At 32.1% G+C, this 27589-nt stretch overlaps 1 pseudogene; it reads left to right on the top strand.

Moving 5' to 3' along the window:
- The first annotated feature begins 1104 nt into the window (after nt 1-1104).
- On the top strand, nt 1105-26804 carry LOC133182731 (fibropellin-1-like; annotated as a pseudogene).
- Nucleotides 26805-27589: the final 785 nt, after the last annotated feature.

The raw sequence follows: 27589 nt of genomic DNA, 5'->3' as shown, positions 1-27589 counted from the left end.
CATAGTATTCAATTTCAAATCACTTGAAAAGCTATTCCGGATACCCATATTCAATTAAATATAGTTCTAAAGAAGAGCTCAAGATGTCACATACATACAATAATACTGTTTTCTTAGAGATTGAGGGCAAACCTGTTACAATTTATTTTTCTATTATAGAAAAAAACTCTATTTAAAATTATTTTCCTTTATTTTCATTGAAATAACTGCTTTTAAAAGTAATTTCATGTGTTCACTTAGAAATTATACCCTGATATATCTTATTTGACCTATATAATATTTATCATGGAAATACGTGAGAAACCATGTAGGTCCCTCTCATTTATCATTATTTTTTCCGTACCTTTAATAGCAATACAGCTTCGTCAGCTTTACATTATAAATGCTTAGAAATATTATAAATGCTTAAATTATTTTCTGAAACTTGAAAAGATTAATTTTAAGTGATTTTGTTGTAGTTAAAAAACAATTTATGTTTGAAAAAATGATAGTATAATCACAAATGAAATGTAAGATATCAGACATTTGCTAGCTGTAATAGCTATTACACAAATACACAAAAAAATGTTATTAAATTTTTTAAGGAGAAAGTTTTACTTTTGTTTTGTAAAAGGGGTTATTTTTGTATTTAGCATTTTGGGTGAAAGAGTACAAATTTAAGACTTCAAACGTATGTCTAACAAACTTATCAATTTGATATCGACTCAGATCGAGCGCATTCTTGATTTGACAGCTGTGTTCGTTTCATAATGATTGACTTTCCCTTTGATAAACCAATTGCCCTCTCTGGTTTTTATTCAAGCAATATGTACACTTATGTACACGAAATCCTTTAATGATACCAATACAACGAGGATAACAGTTTTAGACATTGAGATATAAGAAAAATATCAAACTGACACGTTTATTTAGCACATTTTTACGTAAATACTGTGCGATAGTGTCATGCTTTGTTTGCTGTATTTAATGCAACTTTGTTGTAGTTAGTGTAAACTTAATGGCATTGGTTGTTCTTTTAGTCTTCCTGGTTGTAGACTTTCCTGATTTCTGTATAAAAGCAACAAATCTATTGACCTAAATTAGTCAAAATCAAGATCTTCAGCAATGTCTAACACATCCTATATTGTAGTAACAGCATCAGCAATACTAAACATTTGTATTTGCTACCCATTGAGTCGCTTCTATAGTTTTGGTCTAGCTGCTGGAGACAACGAATTGCCCGCAAATGACGACGGCTCCACTTCGAGGATTCCTATAACTGTGTCATTTCCTTTCTTTGGGTCATCATATAATTCAATTTACGTAAGTACAATTAATTTCTCTCAGTTTGAATTATGTTTTTTTTTATTTATTCCTTTGATGAAGAACTTTTGGATGCAAATCTGTCAGAAATCGTGTCCGTATAGATAAAGTTTACCTCAAATCGATATTACTTGTCTTATTTTAATTTTTTACTCTTTTACTATTAGGTCAATAACAATGGAGACGCTACGTTTGAGACTCCATTAAGCCAGTTTACCTCACAACCTTTCCCAATTAATGGAAGTCATAGAATCATAGCACCATTTTGGACTGATATAGATACAAGGCAAGGAGGGAAATTGTGGTATCGCACAACAACGGACTTCACTATATTACAAAGAGGGACTAGTAAGATCAACTATCTCTTCCCTGACATTGTAAATTTCAATGCCACATGGATGATGATAATTACATGGGAAGATGTAGCTGCGTTTAGCTGCTCTGCAGCCGGAACAATAAATTGTCAACAGGTAACATTGTATTACTTCTTGACCATTATGTTCATCAATATATAGACTTTACGCAATTATGATAAGGAATTCCTTTTCCAATATTTCATTTTTATTTTCATATGTTAGCGTAAAAACCAATCAAATAAATTGGATATACATGAAAGAATGCCTGCCATATTGCATACTAATCATTTTGTTATGTGATATGACAGCGGAACACATTTCAGCTTGTTTTAATCAACAATGGTATCCATTCATTTGTTGTATTTAATTACAACAGAATTAACTGGACAAATTCAGCCCAGGTAAATTATTTTTATTTATTTGTTCATGTATGTATGACGTATTGTATTTGAAACATTATTTTTCGTAACTCCAATGAATAACACATTTTGCACACATGGATAGTAATCTGCATGTATGTGTTCCGTTTCCTGGAAGGTTGGATTTAATGCTGGTGATGGAGAAAATTATTATTCCGTTCCTGGGTCAATGACAGACGCTGTGTTAAATCTTCCTCAGATGTCCAACATTGGAATTCCAGGACAGTTTGTATTTAGAGTGGATCAAGCTAAAATAACTAATGCAGGTTTGTTCTCTTATAAACTTCGTCCATCTTAATTTATTATTCTACTAATGTATACATTTGTTTTTTGCTCTCTGTTATATAAACATGCAGAGATTAAAAAACTTCAACAGGTCTGGACGATTTCCAAATATGGAAGTCAAGAACGATAACCGTGAATTGCTATAAATACACAGAATAAATAAGATGCTAATCCTTCTGACTAATCAGATAACGGCATTTAGACAAAGCCAGGAGAAAATAAATAAAACACGTAGTTTTAAAGTTTTTTTGCTCAAAAGATTTTTTTAGAACAAACTTTTGTAAACTTTATGCACATTTAGGAATAATATAGTATATTTAACAATTCTACCGTGAACAAACACGACTTGAAAACATAATATAAATTCTAAATGGGACCAAAAATCTGTCACTACGAAGTAGCAATCCCAAAAGTTTAACTTGTGTTAAGAAATTTGATATAAATACGGTAGATTTTAATTTCAGTTTTTAGAGCCTGACATGAAAAAGTTTTCGTAGAGAAATGGAACAGTCTCAATTATTTCCTGAGTGTTTATTACAAAATCGTCCATGCAGTTTCTGATATATGCGAGGTACATGTAAGATATGGTGATAAAAGCATTCATGAACATTCCCTTTCTCCATGTTTTTCACCTTTCTTTACATCCATTTAAAGTGTATATAACATGATATTCGGCGCTCATGAAATCCGTGTTATTTTTAAACTATATGTAGTCTATAGGATGAATACTTGTGTGCAGTAGAGCTACACACATGGAAACTATGCATTATCGATGAAAATCGGACGGCTAAGCAAAATTATATTTACCAACATAAGAGTATGATCTGCTAAATGTTACAATTGTACTTGATAATAGCTTGTCGGTGTGATCTATTCCTCCGTAAACGATCGCATGATTACATGTACATGATTTTTTTTTTCTTTTTCGAGATGAAAATGTCAGGTTTGGTCACGGTAAATATGTGGGGAATACCTTTTTCTTCCAAACTTTTAATCTTACTTCTATAGATTTTTTGTCAAAAAAATCTTTTTGAGGAAAAAACAAAAGCACGTGTTCTCTTCTTGCTCCCTCGAAATATGTTTTGGGGTGTGTAAAAATGCTATTTTCTTATTGGGCAGAAAAATTTTTACGTGTATATGATGTACATTTATAGAAACTTTCAGTTATCGTTCTTGACTTCCATATTTGGAAATCTCCAGACCTGTTCAAACCTGTATGAAGGTTTTCAAAGGTCATTAGTCATACCTGACCTTATCACATGGCGCAATAATATCCAGATATAAAAGTTTGCTCTACTTAATATGCATAATTAGTGCATTTTTCATGTACAAAAATGTACAAAATACGCAAATAAAATAAAAAATTATTTTAAAAAACTACACATATATGTTTTATCAAATCCAGTCATTTGGAGATTTTACATAGAGAAAAACAACTACATGTATGCCTAATGAAGTCTTTGTCAAGCAGCTGCGTAGAATAGCAATTTCAACGTTTTTCCTTATTTTTCCTGTAGGCCGTTACTTTAATCTTTATCCTAAAATTTCATGATATTCAGTATTTCTTTCTTCAGTTACCTTTACTCACGTTAAATTTGCAAGTCTGCTGTAAAATATTAAGTCATACATGCCACAAACTTACAACTTCGGTAAACTTATGCACTAGGTCACCGACAAGAGCATTGTCTCACCAACACCTCTTCCAATGTTATTGTGATTCAAATTCAAGGCACGTGGTGTAGGTTGACCCATTCAAAGGTTATAGGGTATAGAACCGGTTTTATAAATAAAATTGGCAGTAAACAGGACATTCCTATAATCTGTTTCTTTTAAAAACATGTCATATAAAAATGTGTTTCCAGACTTTTCTGAAAGATTTTCAAGATTTTAAATAGAAATTGGTGGGAATTAAAAAAAATCACAATCTGCTTAATTAGTCTTCGCTTTTGTGATAATTTACGGCAAAAATTGGACCTAAGTAGTGTTAATTTTTCAAAAATCGCCCGATACGCTGGTATAAAAAAACATATATGACAAATCTTTGTTTACCATATATGGCTATTGTTATTAATGCGCACAGAGGATCTTACCACCAACAATTGACCAATCATTAAATGAATAGCAACGTTAACTTGACACCTATATGTTTACATTTGACTTCGAACACGTGGTTCAACTCAATCTACGATCGATATTAAACAGTTAAATGGATTGCAAAAAAAATTATTTTTTTTTTTTAAAAATGTTTATATGACAAAAATACAGAGAAAAAACTATGAAAGATGCACGGGAGTTCGTAATTTGTTGTTACGTTGTTAACTAGAAAATGCATATAAAAAGTAGTCTGTGCCACGTTCAGCACACTAACGCTTCAAGTTTAAGGAAAACGAGCAGATTCTTTTATTGAGATTTAAACAGTTAAATGGACAACAAAGGTTTTATTTTCATATTACAATACCGGTGATCATCTTTGCTTTTTGGTCAGGGAACCCACCTGACAATTGTATTAACCGTTAAATCATTTTTGTGATGTCATTCTTTTGTTCCTATAGTCTCATATTTCAAAGAATGCACTAGCCTAGTCCAATATTATTTTCAGGAGTACAAGTATTATATCTAATATTGTAATCCAAAATAATACTGGACTGTGTGAAACAAAGGCTTACGTAACCCAGCTTTTACAAACGAATGAATAAGGCCAAAAACAGACAAATATAAGCTTTTTATATGGAAATCAACATCTCTTAATCCAGTTAAGGCTGTATAAAAATCAACATCTCGTAATCCAATTCAAGCTATATAGAAATCAACATCTCGTAATCCAATTCAAGGAAAGAAACTTACAAAGTAGGAATACCTCAGAAAACCCTTTGAATTAACACTCAGGTCACTGTTTGTGAAACTACCGGTACTGAAGCACATTATATGGTCGAGCTAACACTTAATATTAAATATATGATTTTTCCGGGAAAAAATCCAAATAAATCCACCTAAAGTGGTTCACTCAAGAAAGTCAGCATTCAGGGGAAGAAAAATCGAAATGCAGACAAATTTACACTCGATCTGGAAATACATCTCATACAACTCCATTTTTTGATTTTTAAAAATTTAATTTCAATATATATTTACAAATTATTTTACGTATAAATATGTGGCGCTTTCGATATCCAAAGGACACAAACGGCGCTTCCCTGGAATATTTACCTATTGGTCACTTATAATCTTCATCTGCTAAAAAAATGGATCATTCACAATACTTTCAGAATCGTTTCATGTCATGAAGTTGTTCAGCTCTTTTAAACTCATCCGTAGAGTGTCACAACGATAAATAATATATAATTGGGGTTCAGTAAGGGTTTTTAATTCAAAAACCATTCATTCATCTGAAAGAAATGTCTCAAATCCCTAAGCGCCCCATCCATCCGGTTTGGTCACGATCACCATATCGTATTATGATAAAAGCCTTGACACAAAAGTGCATTTAAAAATGTTTTTTTTAAAGTAAGATACAAAACTCATATGGTCTATTATGTCAGATACGGGACAGATTAGGTGCTTCGCACCTCGTCTCAGTCATGTACCTGAATATTAGACCATCTTCGTCTTGTATCCCTTACATAGTACAACAATGGAATGCAGACGAAAATTGGCTTGCAGTATGACTTTGAGAAACCTAGACTTCCACGTTTATTTAACATGTTACAAATGAATTGTTATGAATTGTTTGTAATTGTAAGCATGGAAATAATAGAATAAAAATGGACAGCATGGAAATGCATGCAAATGCATGGGAAAAATGTTCTATGTGCCTTTCCGATCACCTGGGTTTTTTTAACTCCTGTAGTATCCGTAGTAACCCACAATGCAATTCAACTCATTCAGATTAAGCTATACTGATACCTCATTTGCTAATCTAACGCCAAAAGATATAGTCCGAGTCCCCAAGCAATCATGTTTGTCCAAAAAGAAAATTTAATACATAAGTGCAGAAAATAATGTCTTGAAGAATACTTAATGACGTTTGAATGAATTTCAGAGAGATTGAAGTACATTTCTACAGATATTATTCAGTGGTTGAAAATGAAACGCAATATAACTTTTCTGTTTACCATGTCTCCACGTGCTTGTCACTTCCTAGCAACATTTCCGTGAATAATTTACCTTATCTCGTTGTAGTCTCGCTAGATCTCGCCAGAGCTACTGTGAGAGCTACTGGGAAAAATAAAATATTCCGAACACATAAGTAGGAGTGAACAAGGTAAAGAGTCGCCAGAGTCTCTGTGTCTACATAATGTTGAATATGCCTAACTGAAATCATAGATATAATATTTTTGTGAAATTTTATAAAGTTATGTTTGATTTCTTATCGTGTTTTCGAAATTAAATGGCCAGGCCTGGTGTCTCCATACCTTTACTAATCGAAATTCCTCTTATTTTTTAATTTTAAAACATAGGACATGTTTCTTGTGCATTTTTAATTTCGAATATCAGTTCTCACGGGAACAGAAAATCAAAGACAACAATCTGCTGACCATTATTGACCATAAGTAGCCAAAGTTATTTGCTTCAAAACAGGTGAATTCAAAGCGTTACCACTTTTCAAGCCGATTTAAAGCTTTGACGTTTTGTCAAAATTAGTAGTTAGTGCAATATCTATATACAAACGATTGTCCGTCTCAAATATATAATATAAGTAATAAAAAAAAGTTTCAAAACTTCACATAGGAAATGAAGTTGCTCGGTACACAATCGAATATACACAGGTTTGATCACGTGGCCGACACACTTAAGTTCCCGGTGAAGTTTTTAGTCCCCTAACGGTGAAACCGAAGGGGACTATAAGTTTCCTCCTTCGTCCGTCTGTGTGTCTGTCCGTCTGTCTGTCTGTCCCTCTGTCTTTCTGTCAGTCTGTCCGCACTTTTTTTCTAAACGCTTGCAGATATTAAGCTGATTTTTATTATGTGAGTCTACCTTGTTGAGTTATGTTCCGCTTCAATGATTTTTTTAACGGAATTACGGCATTATCAATTTTAAATGGGAACCAGATCACTTGCCGATAGAGGACTATTATTGCTAATCTAATACTCTCAGAATCCTTGTTAAACTTGTTAGTTATTTTTTAATTGTATTTTAATTATTACCATATACAAATTGAGAAAGTAACGTTGTATTTTTAATGTATATACTGATATTTGTACAGACATCGTCGACGAATGTGCCAGTTCTCCCTGTGTTCACGGAAATTGCTCAAATGAGTATCTATATTATGAATGTATATGTGATCCTGGATACACGGGTGTGAACTGTGAAAATGGTAAGAATTAGCTAGAATTAAACAATAAATGATACCTTTTTGCTATGTTATTCGTTTATTGCAAAAATAACTATTCACATTTCATCTACTCTAGCAATAATTCCCAATTTGATAAAATTCAGACTTCTTAGATCCGCGCATAATACACACTTACCCAGAGTATTTACGGCCCGGAGTTTGATTCTAGATTGCAGTAATTCCTATTAATCCTTTCCAAACCATTATCATAATTTCAAAAGAGCATGCTGTTTATAAAGAACTGTATTACTGTGCTATATAATTTTTTTTATTATTGGATATCTGGATGACATAATGATTTGTACATAGAAAGGATTTGTTTCTGTTTCGAAAGAAATCACGAAATAGGCAAATATAAAATAAAGAGATGCTTTTGTTGTTTCATCGGTATATCTCTATGTATTTGGCGGTAATGGAACCCTACAGGGGGAAAATACAAACAAAAAAAAACTATAGAAAACTATTGTTTGAGATGTTTAAATGTAACATATAAATGAAAAGATTATTTAAATATTACATTCAAAACTACCCTTTTATGGAATTTGGGAGATGTAGATTCTCTAGATCAAAAAAAAAAGTTCTTATGTAAACTTTCACATTTAATCAGAGTTCAAAAATAAATATGGAAACTGTTAAAGGAAATCAAAGTCAAAAATTAATTACAGTAGGTTTGTAAAATTTAAATCCACCGAGGGTAATTATACAAAAATAATATTATGACTTTATTTATATGAATGATAATATACTCTTAGTTAACTCTTATAATATTGGAACAAGAATACAAGTATTCGAAAGTTATTAATCGTCCAAAGCGTTATTCTTAATTTCAATTTTAGGAGGAAAGAGATCATGATTATTTACCAAAGAACTTTTTAATCGTATGATTCATTTATCTTCCTAATTACTGGATATAAATTGATTGATTTTTTAAATGATTTTTATTAGAAATTGATGAATGCCAAAGTTCGCCTTGTATCCATGGAAACTGTTCTGACCATCTTAATCATTATACTTGCCATTGTCAGGATGGATATACAGGAACAAACTGTCAGACAGGTTTGTATCAAAATGTTTTGTTAAATTGTTTTATTACAACTTCTTTAAATAAACATTTAGATTGATTTTCAATTTCTTCGAAGTTATTGACGAATGTGCTAGTTCTCCCTGTGATTGACTTTTTAAAATGATTTTTATTAGAAATTGACGAATGCCAAAGTTCGCCTTGTATCCATGGAAACTGTTCTGACCATCTTAATCATTATACTTGCCATTGTCAGGATGGATATACAGGAACAAACTGTCAGACAGGTTTGTATCAAAATGTTTTGTTAAATTGTTTTATTACAACTTCTTTAAATAAAACCGTTCACGGTAGCTCAGTCGGTAGAGCGCTCGCTCCGTGATCGGGAGGTCGTGAGTTCGAATCTCGGCCGCGACAGACCTAAGTCGATAAAAAATAGGTAGCAACTGTTTCTTCGCCATGCGCTCGGCACTTTGAAGTGAAAGTTGCGGGTCCTTCGGATGAGACCTTAAAAACCGAGGCCCCGTGTCACGGCAGGCGTTGGCACGATAAAGATCCCTCACTGCTCAATGGCCCTGAGTGCCGAGAAAAGGTCAAAATTTGAAGCCCTTCACCGGTATATGGTGACGTCTCTATATGAGTGAAAAATTCTCGAATGGGACGTAAAACAATATACAATCAATCAATCAATCTTTAAATAAACATTTAGATTGATTTTCAATTTCTTCGAAGTTATTGACGAATGTGCTAGTTCTCCCTGTGATTGACTTTTTAAAATGATTTTTATTAGAAATTGACGAATGCCAAAGTTCGCCTTGTATCCATGGAAACTGTTCTGACCATCTTAATCATTATACTTGCCATTGTCAGGATGGATATACAGGAACAAACTGTCAGACAGGTTTGTATCAAAATGTTTTGTTAAATTGTTTTATTACAACTTCTTTAAATAAACATTTAGATTGATTTTCAATTTCTTCGAAGTTATTGACGAATGTGCTAGTTCTCCCTGTGTTCATGGTAGCTGTACCGATCGTGTCAATGGCTATTTATGTAACTGTATGCCAGGGTATACTGGAATCCATTGTGAAGTAGGTGAGTAATATTTCAGTCATATATATTGAAACTGTGTGTTTCTTTTGAACGTTTGTTTTATTTATTTTTTCCCGTCTGTATTTCTTTGATTTGCTTAACAACATTCTTTTATTGGTTTAAATTATATTAAGCTAAAAGTAAATCTAAGGAATGATATTCAAAGATAGACATTATGTTTAAAGATAAGTTATTCAAGGTCCTTTATTTTATGCCAAAATTGACAGATAGGTCCTTTATATTATGCCGAAATTGACAGATATCATTGAATGCCTAAGTTCACCATGCCTTCATGGAAACTGCTCAGACAATGTTAATCACTACACATGTCTGTGCTATGCAGGATATACCGGAGCCAATTGCCAGATAGGTTTGTATCATATTATTTTACCTCATCTTTTTTGTTTCGTCGAATTAAAACTGCTTGCAACGTTATTTCCTTTTCATTATGCATTCTGCACAGACATTGACGAATGCGCCAGTTCCCCTTGCATATACGGTAATTGTACTGACCAAGTCAGTGGGTACACCTGTGAATGTATACCTGGTTATACTGGAGACAATTGTGAGACAGGTATATGACTGCTTGATTCCATACAATACAAAGTAAAATGCCTTATCTTTCTCTTTTGAACAGCTTTGATTAAGTGAAAATATACAAACACCAATGTTTAATTTGTATTGAATACGATACAAATGAAAATAAATAGAACTGCGTATACCTATATATTTTAGCACAAATATATTTCTTTTTTATCCTAGAAATTGACGAATGTACAAGTTCACCATGTAAACATGGAGTATGCATTGATGAAATTGACAACTATGTTTGTGTCTGTGATACGGCATATCATGGGAGAGAATGTTCACAGAGTACGTATAAATAATATTAGAACAATATTATTTTATTTACATTTCATTCAATTAAGTTTTTTGTAGGCAAATATATTTTGTATACATAATTTTCTAAAATATATTGTATGCTGTCAGTGATATACTTTTTTATATGACTGTTACAATTCAACGTCCTTATTATGAAACCGTTTCTCTTTATTTTATCATTAAATGCCCTGTTCACAAAAAATATTCAATTCGAAAGTAAATTAATGCAAAGTAATATAGTGCAGATCAAACTTATGCGAAATAAATTCCGTTCACACCATAGTTAATGCAAAGCATGTGCATTAAAATTTTATTTTACGGGAAGGTTTAAAATGAAGTCATTTGCAAATCACGTCAACTTATGCGGAGTAGATAATGTATGAAATATGGAGATAACAAAAAGTAATCAAGCTGAAAAGTCCATTCAAACAATACAAATCTGGAGCAGAACAAACACAGACCTCTAAAAGCAACAGAGGTGGGATCAGGTGCCATAGAGGAGTAAGTATCATTTGTCGACCGGTCAAACCCGCCGTGTGCTTCTTGTCATGATAAGGAAATGCTAATGGAAAAGTCCGTAGACAATTAAGTGTGCAAATAATGACCTAACAATTACCGGTAGTATGAAAAACGTCAGTCAGCATTTGACTAAATGATAGATTGTATTTCCTGACAAGGTCATTGTATCAACCAAAGAGCTTCAAAATGCTGACTTAAACGAAACTGTTGATATCCTTCTTTCATAAACTTATTTGTCAATAGCTTGCCTCATTTAGAAATTGTTCGTACGTAGAGCATGCTCCTGCGTATCGAATCAACTGGGGGGACATAAACTCAATATGCATGTGATAAAGGTATATTGCTACAAAAATAAAGGAAGTTGACGATAGAAAAGTTGAAGTCATCGCATTTATCATAAACTTTTGTTGTTAGGTTACCATTAACGTCTTTTTCTAGTAAAATATCCAAATATGAAACAGATGTGTCAGACTCTATGGTACCTTTTATTTCAAGTTCACTGGGATATACCGTGCTTGAGAGCTTGAAATAAAAGATACCACGGAGTCTGACACATATGTTTCATATTTGGATATTTTACTAGGAAAGGACGTTAAAGGTAATCTAACAACCAAGCTTCATGATTAAGGTGATGACTTTAATGTTTCAATCGTCATCTTCCCTTAATTATGCATCAATATATCTTCATCACCTGCATACGGGGTTTATATCTCTCAGTTGATTCGATACGCAAGAACATGCTCTACGTACGAACAATTTCTAAAACGAGGTAAGTTATTGACAAACAAGTTGATGAAACAAGAATATCACCAGTCTCGTTTAAAGTCTTCATTTCGTAAGTTCTATGGTCGACACAATGACCTTGTCAGCAAATACAATTTATCATTAAGTCAAATGCTGGCTGACGTTTTTCATACTAATTGTTAGGCCATTATTTACACACTGAATTGTCTACGGATTTTCCTGTTATTTCCTATCATGTCAAGGAGTACACGGCGGGTGTGACTAGTCGGCAGGGGATGCTTACTCCTCCAATGCATCTGATCCCACCTCTTATGTTTTTGTGGTCAATGTTTACTCTGCTCCAAAATTTGTATTGTTTTAATAATGGACTTATCTCCATATATTTCATTATTAGCAGACCTATTTTTGTGTTTATATGAAGCAGTATTTATTCAAACTCTTATACATGAGAAGAAGAAAACACTTGCTTGTGGCCTTCAACTCGACATTAATATACCGTATAAGTAAATTTTTTAGCGAGACGCCACCTTATCGATTTGTTATTTAATTTTAGCGAAAAATAATTCCAGCGACTTTTTTATGCCTAGAAATAAACGGTAACCTCCAATGTACAATAAATTGTTAGTGATATGCAATTTTAGCGATGTCAACACCTTCGCCAAAAATGTCAAAATTTAATACTCACTAAAGTTTCTGCTTATATGGTTTATCAACGACGTATTATTAATTAACAATAGTTATTTCCATTCATATGTCGACTCGATATATCCCAGTGAGCTTGAAATAAAAGATACCTCAGAGTCTGACACATCTGTTTCATATTTGGATATTTTACTAGAAAAGACGTTAATGGTAACCTTACAACCAAGCTTTATGATAAACATGATGTCTTCGACTTTTCAGTCGGCAACTTCCCTTACTTATATAACAATATACCCTTATCACCTGATTCGATACGCAAGAGCGTGCTCAACGTACGAACAATTTCTAAAATGAGGCAAGAAATTGAAAAACAAGTTGATGAAACAAGAATATCAACAGGCTCGTTTAAAGTCAACATTTCGCAAGCTCTATGGTCGATACAATGACCTTGGCAGCAAATACAATCTATTATTTAGTCAAATGCTGACTGACGTTTTTTCATACTAATTGTTAGCCCATTATTTACAAACTGAATTGTCTACGGATTTTCCCGTTTTTCCCGATCATGATAAGGAGCACACGGCGGGTGTGACCGATCGGCAGGGGATGCTCACTCCTCAATATCACCTGATCCCACCTTTGATGCTTTAAAGGTCCGTGTTTGCTCTGCTTCTAATTTGTATTGTTTGAAGAATGGACTTTTAAGCTTGAATACTGTTCTTTATCTTCATATTTCATCACCTATTGGTATAAATAAAGTATATTAAAACTGCTATTCCACGGTCACATTTTGTTGTATATAATAAATTTAGGCTCTTTACGACATAACTGCAAAATGTAGGTAGTATTTGTTGTTTAATAATGGTGCTGCGAGCACTAGTTTGTTTGTTTTCGGGGGTGGGGGGGGGGGCATTTTTTGGCAAATGGATGTTTGCACAACAAACACTGACGACAGTATTAGTTAATAATAGTTAATGGAATGACCAAAACGGGAAACCACCATACGTTGGTAAACTTTAGTAAATGAATGTTAAATGAATAGTCAAAACCATGATAAAAATCTCCTACATGTCAAAGCGAAAAACAACTTTGCCGTCTGTCGTCCCAGTTGCATCGGCAGTCCCAGTTGTCGGTAATAGGTGGTGAGTAAAGAAAGAGTCTTGGTAGAACATTTACTGGAACATGCTATATATCTTTGTTTGTAAGGATTTCTATGTAATTTAGGAATCCAGTATAAGTATGGTAATTCAAATTCAATCTGATTGTTGGGAATATTAAAAATATTTAAAACTGACATACGATTTTGAAGAATTTACTCCTTAGCGAGGGATGTAATGTCATAGATTCTTGATACATTTTAGTCATAAACTTAAATTTCCTTGGTTTTTCACCAAACATTTAAATCTGACTACCGACATGTCACATGTAGCTTAATTTTGCTTTTACGCATGCGTCCAAATTTAATTCGAATCAGCTTCGCTTAGCGTTTACAAGGAGTTAATGTGAAGCAATTCAATGCACATTTAATTAATTTAAATTCTCCGTGTTCTAATTTAATTCACAGTTACTTACGTTTAAGGAAGCCGACTGGGGGTTTATTGTGTGCAAACTACGATAGAGAAACTCTTTAATTTTATACCATAAGCAACTTACATTGACTTCAGTGCACATGCCAAGTTCAGGGAAAATCTACCGACTGGGTATTTTTAAGGAACCGTCTCAAATACTGGTACATTTACAATATGATCATTTGGGAAAATTCTAAATTTTCATGCTTCGAAGCAAATTATATATATACTACTATAGAAATATTCCGCAATGAAAACCCCAGTCGGCCCCCTTAATTCGAATTCAACTTTCCTTGTGAACAGGGTGAACAGAATTTTTTTCCTCTTTTCAGTTAAATTCTTCTATCTAATACCACTTTTGGTAGGATTACCGCTGTTGATATCTGCCTTTGTTCTGTTACTTCTTTGGAAAAGAATCCAGAGGTATGAAAGATAAGGTTTTTTTTTTCTATTTCACAAGTGAGCAAGAATTAGAAAAAAATAATAAAAATCAATTCACACCATTAAGGAGATTTCTCAGAATTCTATCGGGTTGTTTGTGAAATGTTTGTTATGTATATGGGCCTTTCGTGACCCCATACACGTTTACTTAATGATTTTATTTATGTACTTTTAAGTAAATGGATTTCTTTCTTTTTTTAATTATAGAGACGGTGAAAGTGACACATTTCAATGATTCACCTCTAGGGCCTAGCAATTCTGAATTTTTAGGATTTTAAAATCAGTTAGGGCAGAGGATCATATATGTGACTAATCCAAATGGAAAAAATAACGCAATTTCAAGCAATACCCCGAAAAACATACAACGTTTCACAGATGATTCAGCATTTCAGGCCAGCAAAGCTAATGTTATGCTTGAAGATTGATAGAGTTTTAATGTATATAAAAAAAAAAAGATGAGACAAAAAATAATGAATATTTAAGAAATCCGTCATACCAAAAGTATTAAAATTTATAATATATATCTCAACCAACATGTTTGAAGAGGCGTATTTTTTCGGTAACATTTGTCCATCTGTCTTCTCTGTATGTTTTTGCAAATATATATTGAACAAGATTGAATTGCTATCAATGATATTTTGGAATAAAATATGCAGCTTTACTCTGGTGAAAAAGAGAGGATCATATTTTCCAGATCTGTTAAAATTCATGATGAATAATTTTGACATCATATGAAAGGATTGCTGTGTGTGTAAGGGGGTGGGGGGAGGGGTAAGGGTGTTGTGGATGGTACGGTATGTGTCTGGGGGATGATCTAGTATTGTTAATGTATTTACTCATGTTTTTAGAAATAGAGAATCGAGCATGCTTCAAAGTTAAACTTTAAAGTCGTGTTGTTACATTGTTCTTTGTCAAAATTAATTGTTATTCATATCTCACTAAAAATACATGTACCAAGTTTACTTAATTTCAATAAAAAGAAATTTATGTGACATCATTCCTTTTCTCTTATCATTTAAAAAAATAACTCATCCGTCCGACGTTAGAAAGTAACAGTCAAAAATTAGTATTTTTCTCATAGATATGTTTTATACTTTCTCAGTAATTATATTTTTGAAAATTGGACTGTTACATGAACAATTAATCATGACCATTAAACAAATAGCAATGTTTAATCTTAAAGAAGTTACTGTTTTGAAACAGAATATTATGCATAATGTAGAATTTGGAAAAAAAAAATATAAAAGCGTTAACTTCCAAGAAACATCCGCCTTGAGCTCTGTCTTTATTAAGTAAAGGATTTGAAGGATTTTGAAAATTTGAAGAATATGAAGGATTTTTTCAGCGAGTACAGGTCAAAACTTACATCCATTCACTAGCTTCAAAATGTCTAATATTTTTATTCACACAGAAACCTATTCGGCATAAATTAAATACATACTGAATATAGGAAAGATTTGCTTAATATGATCTTCTTTTAAAGTAATAAAAGCAACTGACTCTTTTTTTCTCTATATATATTTTAAGACGAGAAATATTTGTGATATACATAATGGACACAAATGTAAATATTAATAAATAAAAAAGACAACACTGATCAATGCACCAAACTTCTAAGATTTCAAAAGCATTCACACATGTCTCGTGTTAATGCAAAAAAAAAAAGCAAAAACAGAAAATAAAGTTGTCAATTTTTTTCTTGAAGGAAAGGTTGGGAAGTGCAATAATCTTTATCCCTTTTAAGTACATCTATCTTACTAAGCAGCTTCTGGGAAAAGATAGTGGGTAAATGTCATAAATGAATCGATTTTTTTCCATAAGACAGGACACTCTCTATATAAACAACACTGTTCAGAGGGGTCTTGAACTTAGAGTTTTAGTCAGCTAAGATTCTCATAAAAATCTGAAATTAACAAGTAAGATCTTACATGATCTTTGTGTTATTTAGAGCCCTTTTGACTTTTTTTTTTAGTTTTTCAACTTGAGATGTCCAAAATCTGAATCGAACACAAATGTATTTAATCAAGAATTACCTGTAAAACTGTGAGGTGCATTGACAAGGATTATGAAATGTTTGCATCAACAGAACTAGATCTAGATTATGAAAATGGTTCATTAATACTTTCTAAATACTATATACACTGAACCAAACTTCTAAGTGTTCACCTAATATTTTTTAAGTTTTGAAAAACAAATGCATTCAAAAAATAATTTCTTTTAATTCATGGTTAATGATGCATATTTCAGTTCGATGTTGCGTAAATTTCGTGTAACTATCTCGTCAGAATTTTAAGCAAAGTGTCAAGGACATGATGTACCCTCAAAATGAAGATTCACATAAAAAAATCTCTAAGGAATAAGACCACCACTCGCTAAAATTACTGCAAGGCATATTCTTTTCTCATGGATACCATGTACCCCTGAATAGGATATTGACCCATCTGCTGCCACACCTACTGCATGGATCTTTCTAAACCGTTGAAATTGTGTGGAGGAGGAGGGGGGTGCTTTGACATTCCTTACAAAAATCCCAAATGTATTCAATAGGATTCAGATCCGGGAATTTGACAGTGTATCATCACAGATACCTTTTGGTCAATATTCTTGGGCGTTTCGCACGTAAGTGTACCTCTTTAAGGATGATTCAGACTGTTTGAGATGATATTAGACTGCCACCAGCACCAATTTCTTATCATTTTCTTACCATTTAAGTCGTTTGTTTTAATGTTTCTAAAATTATTTCAGGACAATGTAACAAACTTTTAACCTAGTTTTGATGAGAAACGTTGACCTCAGGCGAAGATCCATATCACTTCCGGTTTGATGAAATTTTGTCCAAAACTTTCAAATTGTGACAAGTTGGGGAATGAAAATGACGCAGAACCTATAGAAAAATGTGTTTAAATGGGTTTTTATACTTGTTGTTAATTTTTAAAAGTAATATCAAGTACAAATAAACACTAAGATAAAAGTGAGTAAAACATGGTGCAAGGATGATCCGGATAACAACATTCCAACGTCTCTCCCTCCTTTCTCAATGGTCATTTTGCCAATGTTTTGTGTTTTTTAGTTAAACCAGTTTTCAAAAATTGAAAATGGTCACAAAAAGATGCTGATCACACAAAACACTTGCCGCAAAGTACAGATTTATTGTTTTTACGCTTCGTCACGGTACATTGGTTTTCATCGGTGATAATTGATTTTCTTTCAACAATTGTTGAGAAGACTCGTTGGTTATAATAATTTGAAAATATCATACCATTCTATCTTGTAGTTTTTAAATAAATATTTTTATTAGAGTGAACACTTAGAAGTTTTGTTAAGTGTACATACTTTCTATTTCAATATAAATATTCCCATTTTAACAATTTGTTAAGGACACAAGTACGGCTATAATTGATAACAAATATTCCAAGAATATGTAGATAGATCGGGTTGCAATGAAGTTATAAAAGGGACGATGTCGATCTTGTTATCAAGACGTAAATAGTTTGTAAACACTTTCCAAAGATTAATGTTTCATTACAAAGGCATAAATTATCTTAAAATAGTTTAGTAGGGGTTAATGTTTGACTCTCTGAGCCAAATTTGCAGAAGGTGATTGAATATATCTGGCTATTAAACATTTTCGGAATCTCAGACACCCGACAGCAGACTTCGGACTACGGACTTTTCAGATAAGGGAAATTGTCAAAACATAATTTAGATAAAATGAATATATTTTTTGAAGTCTTGATTATCGATATATACATTTTGTTTATATTTGTATGATTAAAACCACCATACACTGTGAACACATTTACGAAGTGTGGTTATGTGTGCGTTGGGGTGGGGGGTGGGGGGGGGGGGTGTCCCTCACTTGTCGGAGAATTATAATAATAATGTAACGCTCTATACCCAAGAGATAGTTCGATTTTGTAAATTTTAATTTACCACCCTTTTCCAACAAACCCGTGGGTCAAGGTCTAGGACTAAAAAAAAACAGACTAAAATCTTATAGAGTGTACAGTCTGTAAATAAAAAAAGAATAAAACTCTGTCAAAGCAGGAAATGGCGTCCTCAAAAAAATGTTTTGTTGATTTAAAGAATAAAATACCTGGTCTGGGGAAAAAAAGAAAACATTACCCCATGTCACATACATGTCACAAACATATCACTTACATCTTTTCTCATACCCCACTATCTTAGGATCCACATATATTTGAAAAGAGAGGGTGAAGAGAAAATAATATTCACGAACCAAAGCAGTCGCCCGCGTGGCGCAGTGGTTAGAGCGTCTGCTCTAGAGTCGCGAAGTAAGGAGTTGATCCTTACGTCGCGGGTTCGAATCCCACTGTGGGACGTGGAGACCGGTCCTTCGGATGAGACCGTATAAACCGAGGTCCCGTGTCGCAGTAGGTGCTGGCACGAAAAAGTTCCCTCACTGCTCAATGGCCGTAAGTGCCGAGTATAGGACAAAAAATTTGCAGCTCTCCACCGGCAAGTGGTGGCGTCTCCATATGAGTGAAAAATTCTCGAGAGAGACGTTAAGCAACATACAAACAAACAAACAATACAAACGAACCAAAGCAAAGAGTTTTGAACCACACTCGATTATATAACTCTAATTTACAATATTTTTTTCTTTTAAAATATAACTGAATATCATATTCTCATTGGATGAGCCAAGCGTGCTTCAATTTAGGCAAGTATCTAAAATCTTGGGCCTCCACTGGATCCAGGAATCTTAGATTCTGGGAATTTTGAAAAACAGACTTTTTAATACAAAATGTAACCAATCTCTACATTATGCAATTGTTTATCATTTTATCTTCATTCAATTTCAATAGATGTAGGAGATACTGAGAAAAAATTCTCAGTACAGTACATACTACATGTTAGTAAGTTTGAAAACGTATTTCTATACGTTCGCCGCAAGTCGTCTATTGTCTGCAGTCCGCTGTCCGTAGTACGTTGTCAGATGTCTGAGATTCCGAAAATGTTCATTAGAAGGTATAATTTAAATCTGTATTTTAGAAAAGTATCATGTCAGATTTTTTATCAATAAATAGATATGTCTCATAAATTTCTCTTATTTATGTTATACTTCTGTTCAAATTTATTTCGAAACAAAATGAAAGATAATACCCGCACTGGAAGCAATTTTAACATCAAAATTTTGCAAATCCTGTAGTCTGTTTTCACTGCGTTTGTTGTAGACTATAACCCTGGTCAAAGAAATGGATCTCCTATGCAAAAAGGGTTACAAAATATTACAAATATGTAGTATAATTTCAAAACATCTATTGGGATAAACATACGGTTGGTCATATGATCAAATAACATTTATTGTAGATAAGAGCACTCACATTGTACCAACACGTATATCTTTATCTCAGTAGATGTTTAGAAATTAAACCTTTTCACTTATTTGTATATTACATTTTGTGACTGACTGGTAACAAAATATTTATTTCAGAGTTTTAATCTAAAACGATTTTAATTTTAAATAGGTCGAAGGTCAAGTTCAAGGTTACGATGTCAATGACTCTTGTATATATATATATATATATATATATATATATATATATATATATATATATATATATATATATATATATATATATATATATATATATCAAGCAATACATGAGAAATATTTTCCTAAACCCCATATAGTTCCTAAGATATAAGGTATGACAGACGAACAGACAACCAGATGGCGGACAAAGTGATCTCTGTTTTGCAAGGGACACATAAAAAACGATGCTTTTCATTTATTTATTCACTTTTTTATTTTTTCAACATTATAAATATTTTTACTTATTACTCTAAACACTAGAATATAGCATTCTGAAATGCACATTAAATTGCAGTAGGTTGTACACTTTCTGCAGCTGATATTAAAATTCATTCCGCAGCCATTGGATTTTTTTTTCTTTCGCAGTGTTTTGACTTCGTATCGGTAGGGTTTTTTTTTCATACAGTGTATGCTTTAATCCATCTTTAATAAAACCCTGTATGTTACTTATATGATACATGACTAGAAGTGTTTAATTGAAAAAAATTGAGTCTGGTGTTTTCTTTTGATTTTTATGAGACGTGATAAATCAACAATATGTGACACGTCAGTGAGCTCTCAGATGTATATTTGTTTTAATACAATTTTGTCTAGCCAACGTATACTCGATAACCACAGTATGTAGGGGTTTTCTGCGTTTAAACATCTTGCTTGAGATCTACAACATGGATAAATCGAATCTAGAAGTATTTTTATTATGTAAAGCTTTCACATCAAATACAACTTGTAATATATTTTTTAACATTATTTGGTTGAAATAGCATGTCTGAAACACATATTAAACTACCGCACTTAATATTTAGAATGATTTCCTTGTTTGAGCAGTTCTGCCCGTTTACATAAAAGAAGAAAAACCGTCAAAATCAAATCACTGTACAATATTCATGAGAAAGAAACTGAAATAATGTTAGTCAAATAATCAGTCGCACATTATTCTGTATGCTATATGCCATCGGTCAATCAGTTCATTGTTACCCACTGAGTCAATTTTATCCCTTTGGTTTGGCTGCTGGTGACAGTGAATTACGCTCAAATGATGATGGTTACACATCAAACATTTCAACAACAGTACCATTTCCTTTCTTTGGATTGTCTTTTAATTCTCTATTTGTAAGTATCCGTTATTGACGAATTGTCATTCTTTCGAAGCTGCTTTAGTAATTATATGAACAGGGAAACTTTATCCAAATTGTGGAAATTCGAGTCCACTGAAAGATATATACTCTGGATTATATTTTATACTTAAATCATGACCACATCAGTCAAATATAACAAAATCTAAATGCATGAGTGTCTTACTTTTTAAAAAATATATGCGACTTCTTTTTTTAAATGGGGTGTGACCAGTCGACAGTGGATGCTTACTCCTCCATGGCAGCTGATCCCACCTCTGATGTTTTGTAAAGGTCCGCGTTTGCTCTGCTGTTTCAGTATTTCAATGGACTTTTGAGCTTGATTACTGTTCGTTATCTCCATAGTTTATCATCTATTGAAATAAATAAAGTATATTGATTGAGCAATGCTAGTGCTTTTATGTGATTATGTCACTTATTTAGATAGAAATATAAGAAAAAGTTATGATAGATATGATCATATTGGAATTGGTAATGCTACTTAATCATTTTCATTAGGCTAGATTATACATATTCAAATTTGTGATCAAATAATCATTGTCGTTTTTTTGTTTGTGTGTGGTTTTTTTTTTTTTGTTTTTTTTTTAGCAAAAAAAAAAAAAATCACATTTATGACTTTTTTTTCTCTATTATGCATGCTTTATAAATACTCTTTTTGGTGAATTTTAGTTCAACATGTAGATCAAACCCACAAAAATTAAATTCTCTCAATGATAAAACTTCTTCATCATTTTGTTTAAAATATATATATTATTTGCCATCTTGGTTGTATTGTCGAAATATATTGTTAGTTTATAAAGCTTTTACCAAAAATATTATTGTATTAATATCTATGGTTGCAATTGTAAATTTGTTAAGCGTTTGATATTTCACTAACAGGTAAACGGTGACGTTACATTCCAAACTCCTTTAAGTCAATATTCTTCCGAGCCCTTGCCGATCAATGGTTCTCATAGAATTATAGCACCATTTTGGTGTAACATTGATACAAACAAAGGAGGTCATCTATGGTATCGTACAACAAGAGATTCGACAACATTACAAAAAGGGACGAAAAAATATGTTCTCTCTTCCCAAGCCTTGCGACTTTTTCGGCGTTGTGGATGTTGGTAGCCACAAGGGAGGATGTGTCATCTTACAGCTGTGATTCATCTGGCCCAATTTACACACTTTTACTCGGTACCTGGATCAAGAACAAACTCTGTTTTAAATCTCCCTCAGATGTCAAACATTGGAGTCCCCGGAGAGTATGTATTTAGGGTGGACCAAAATAAAATTTCTAATCCAGGCAAGTTATGCCTTATACCAAGATACATTACTTGCAAATGTAATTCGAACTAACATAAATTTATGTGTCTTGAAATGCTTATACATGTATATGATTATATGTAAACTAAATATACATGTATTGTTTTTGCATCAATTTTAACAGACACTGTTGATGAATGTGCCAGTTCTCCTTGTGTTCATGGAAATTGTTCAAATGAATACCTTTGTTATGAATGCAGGTGTGTTCCTGGATACTCAGATGCCAATTGTGAAAATGGTAACTTTTAATCATCTAATTACACTTTTTAAAGCTTTTTCAATTTATGTCTAATCTTAAATGAATTTTGTTTAAAATTTTCTCTGTATACGTCATTGTTTCACATCTAATTTTTAAAAAAAAAGACCGTTTGCTGTTTAAGTATTTCTAAATTAAAAATCTTCTCAGATATTGACGAATGCCAAAGTTCTCCATGTATACATGGAAGCTGTACTGACCACCTCAATTATTTTACATGCCACTGTCAGGATGGATATACAGGACGTATTTGTGAAATTGGTAGGTATTATTCAATGTTTAAATCGTTGATGAAGGAGGGTGCATTTGATATGGATTCTGCAGGAATCTTGTCGCACTTGAAAAGTTAAAATTTTTTGGACCCGACACATGATTTTTAGCTTTCAATTGACGAATCGGGTTAACTTCCTGTGTATCATTTTAAATACGTTTTTATATATCTTTGGGTCATCGCTCCACAATTTAAAATATTGTAATTTGTTTTAAAGAATTTAACTCAAAGAAATGAGCAAACATTAAAAAAAAACGAAAGAAAGAACCAGAGACTATAAAAAATGAATTTCTGTAACAATGTCGTTTTAAAACTCAAAGTCATCATGTTGCGACGATTGCAAAAATAGAACGAGTTACCTGTCTATGACGGTGAGAAATATAAGTCGCTTGGAGCGTTCATTTTTTTTTTCAACAAAACATTTGACAGTTTAATTTTATTTACTTTTTTTTTTTTAAATTTAAAATTACGATAAATTTTGATTCTTTTGCATCTAGAGCAATAGCAATTCGAAAGTATAATACATTTGCGTTTTACTATCCCCTATTATCTTGTAGCAGTTAATTAATTATTATCTTCCTATCTGCGTAGCTTTCGTAAAGTTTGTCCAGGTGTGGTTAGCTGACCAAATTGTCTGCAAAAGTACAGTCATATGATTCCTGCAGATAACACGCCAGATACGCCCATCCCCCGTCAAATATCAATGTGTTGTAAGATCTAGGTTGTGTAAGTAAAAATTCCAATTTAAGGACAGATGATACATGTAAACTTTTATCAACAATTTCGAAAATGACGACTCTAGTCATGTTTATTAAAGTAAAATGAATAAGTTAACCGCATGTATTTTAATTATATTCAAAGTTTCTGTGATTTTATGTGAGAAAAATTGTTTAGATTAATAAGGACGGTGCGCAAAAAGATAGAATTTTAAACATCATAGAAAGTTTACAAATTCTTAATATTTTAGAAATTTATATTTTGCATCATATACAATCAAAATAGGTCCAAAAATATATACAAATCCAGGCATCCATTGTTTTTGTTTGTATCATCTGTCCTTAATTCTAACAACAAAGTGTATTAGTTCCACATATCCCTCAAAAGATTTTACTGAGGTGCATGGTTCTAATTTCATTGCAGTTTCAGAATACATAATTACAATGTTATTCAATCGTAATTAGATACATATCATAAATTACTTTTTTAACCCACTGCAAAATTGAAACAAAAGAGTTGCAATAGCTATTAAAGTTTCAGTTTATATTTACTGTATAAGATGTTTAAAAATGAGGAGTTTTCTCCATTTTGTCTTGAGCCAAGCTTGAACCAACTCCATGAAGTTCCCAGAGATACTAGTAAATCATTGAAATAGCATCAAGTGTTTGGAAGAACAATTCATATTTCACTCTGTGATACTTTTTGAAGTGTATATCAATTGAATGCATATGTTTTTCAGACATAGATGAGTGTTCTAGTTCTCCATGTATATACGGAACATACACCGACCATGTCAATGGCTTTGTATGTCATTGTTTGTCTGGGTATTCTGGAACGCATTGTGAAACTGGTAAGAACATTTTTGCTGCAAAAGTCTTTTCTGTCTTTTTTTTTTAATTTTTAGATTGACAGGTTGCTGTTTAAATTAGTCAATTATTTAAAACCACACATTTTACATCATCATTGTTTAATAAACTTATTATAATCATTGTATCTTAAAAGTCAGGTTCAAGGAACCTTGAGTCAGAATCATGAAATAGACTTCATTCTAAGAAGAAGCCACGGCTTTGTGATGTCCAATAAATTTGATGTTTTCAAAAAGTTTTGAAATTGCTTTTTTAATTAATATAAGTTGAATATATGAATGTGATAAATCATGAAAGAATTTGGCATAAGGAGGATATTACTATAAATATGACGTCATTAATCTGCTACATTTATTAGTTTTAAACAGAAAAAAGCGTCAAAATGACTCATTTAAAGGGTTTATTTTCTTTAAGAAAATAGTGTCCACAGCCATCGCCCACTTCAATTTTCGGATACGTTCTGTAAAAATCTGAGAGAAATCACATTTCTTAAAATCTTGGATGCATGTGCTCTATTGTCTGAAAGAAAATTACACTAAAAATTGATATCTTCTGCAACTTTATAAGAAAATACGGAAAAATCCAGTTCATGAAGTTATTTGTATAATTTTATCAATCTTATTATCTTACTGCATGGACATTGCACAGTTAAGAAAGCATGGATTTTAATTTCTCACAACAATTTCATTTTTAATACACAGGGCAATGAACCCGAACCTTCTTCTTTTAAGTCGCCTGAAAAATGTTTATTGATTTTCGAATAATTTTCTAAATTTGCAGAAAACGGAACTTTGGTGATGCAATATTGTAAAAAAAAATTTTTTTTGGACTACATGTGTACATGTATTTGATTTCTACAACATTTCAGTACAACACAGAAAATTTTGGATAATGCTTAAGATGTTTCATGATCCATGGGCTTAATCACATATTATTTCTCAATTAATTTTCCTCCAGATTCGCCCTTTATTAAATATTAAAATCAATGTAAAGTTCTAAAAACTTTGCTTCGATTTTTATCTAGGCCTACTACTGTTACACTATCCAATTTCAAAGGGAAAAAACTGGTAAAAATGAACATTATTATTTTTTTTACATATGAGTTTATTCTACAGATGTCAATGAATGTCAAAGTTCACCATGTACCCATGGTAACTGTACAGACCATGTAAATAGATACACTTGTCAATGTTATTCAGGATATACAGGAGTAACTTGTGGAACAGGTTTGTACTGCAGTCTTTCTTCTCATACGATTTCCCCCACTTTCTTTATCATCTTTTATTGTATTTATCATTGAACTTTAAAAATATCAATTTCTTTAAGATATTAACGAATGCGCCAATTCCCTTTGCATACACGGTAATTGTACTGACCACGTCAATAGATACACCTGTGAGTGTATACCTGGATATTCTGGAGTCATTTGTGAAACAGGTGCGTGTACTCTCCTACTATGCTTATGCAAAAATAATTTTTTGAACATAGAAAAATGTATATTTTCATGTTATGAAGAAAATTTATCAGTTGGAGAGATAGTTATTGTAAAGTGTTTAATTTTGTCTTTAATTACTATAATAATTATATATTTATGTAACTATAAACAAAGAATAAACATTACAGATTGATATGTTTTATAACCATTAAATTTTTCAGCTTTGTTTCTAACCATGTTTTTTTTAAATTATTTTCTCTAGAAGGCTAGTTTTCATTTTGCAAAATGTTTAGCTTTATATTATTAAAATAATATTTCTAAAGATATTGATGAATGCTCAAGTTCTCCATGCGAACATGGTGTCTGTACAGATGGACTTAATAGCTATCTTTGTGACTGTGACACTGGGTACTATGGAAGACAGTGCTCTAACTGTAAGTGCAAATACTTTTTCATAAAAAAAAATATTTTTGTTCCCGAAATTGAAAAATTGATTTTGATTCTTTTTGTGTTTAATACTCCGTTTAGATTTTTTATGAATTGTTTTATATTTGTTGCAGTTGATACAGTCTATTTATCACCCTTTCTGATTGGTCTTTCACTTTGGTTCCTTGCATTGCTTGCATTGCTGATGTTAAAAAGGTTTAAGAGGTGAGGCAAAGATCAATAATACTTGTTTTACCAGCATATTTAATATGTACTCATACATGTATATAAACAACTACCAAATAATCTTAACTATGTGTTGAAAGTTTTTTGAATATGAAAATGTGTTGAGACGAAGCAATTGAAATCTATCTGAAATTATTTGCGACACAATTATCTTTCCTTCCATAATGGAATTAATTGCTATATATTCTTATAAAACTCTTAATTTCATTTTAAAAAGTTACAAGCTACCAAACATAGTCTCTTTGGTGGAGGTTGAAATAAACACTTGTTAATGTTTATTCCCCTTTTGCTTAATTTTCAGAGAAAACAACAAAGAAGCCTTTTCTGAAACCTTCAGTTTTAATGATGCACCTCTAGGTCCTAGCAAGAAATGTTACAGGAAAAGGAAGAGTCAGGTGCCAACTGGATCATATGTTAACATATGGAACAAAACTTCCGTAATTTTTTCGAATATTATTAAAACATTTGAGGAACTTCTATCAACGAAAGCTCCATAAACGTATCGTTTTCTTGGATGGAAAAAGTTCTCAAAGCGACCAGAATCGTTTAAAATACATGTACACTGTATTCAGTGAAGCTCATGAGAAAGTATTTAATTCTGTAATTATAATTAGCTCAGTATGTTGATATATCTAGAAGAACTATGTGATTATGAATGATGATATTTTTTTTTAATTCTTTGGATAATGGATTATTTGAAATGCCATGTTCAAATTTTAATTTGATTATTTATAAGATTTACGATAAATTACTTTGTTCCTTTATACT

This window comes from Saccostrea echinata, unplaced genomic scaffold, assembly GCF_033153115.1.
Source record: "Saccostrea echinata isolate AGI-Se365-2 ecotype Australia unplaced genomic scaffold, CSIRO_AGI_Sech_v1 ptg000009l, whole genome shotgun sequence".
Classification (NCBI taxonomy): domain Eukaryota; kingdom Metazoa; phylum Mollusca; class Bivalvia; order Ostreida; family Ostreidae; genus Saccostrea; species Saccostrea echinata.
This window is presented reverse-complemented; position numbering and strand designations above follow the sequence as displayed.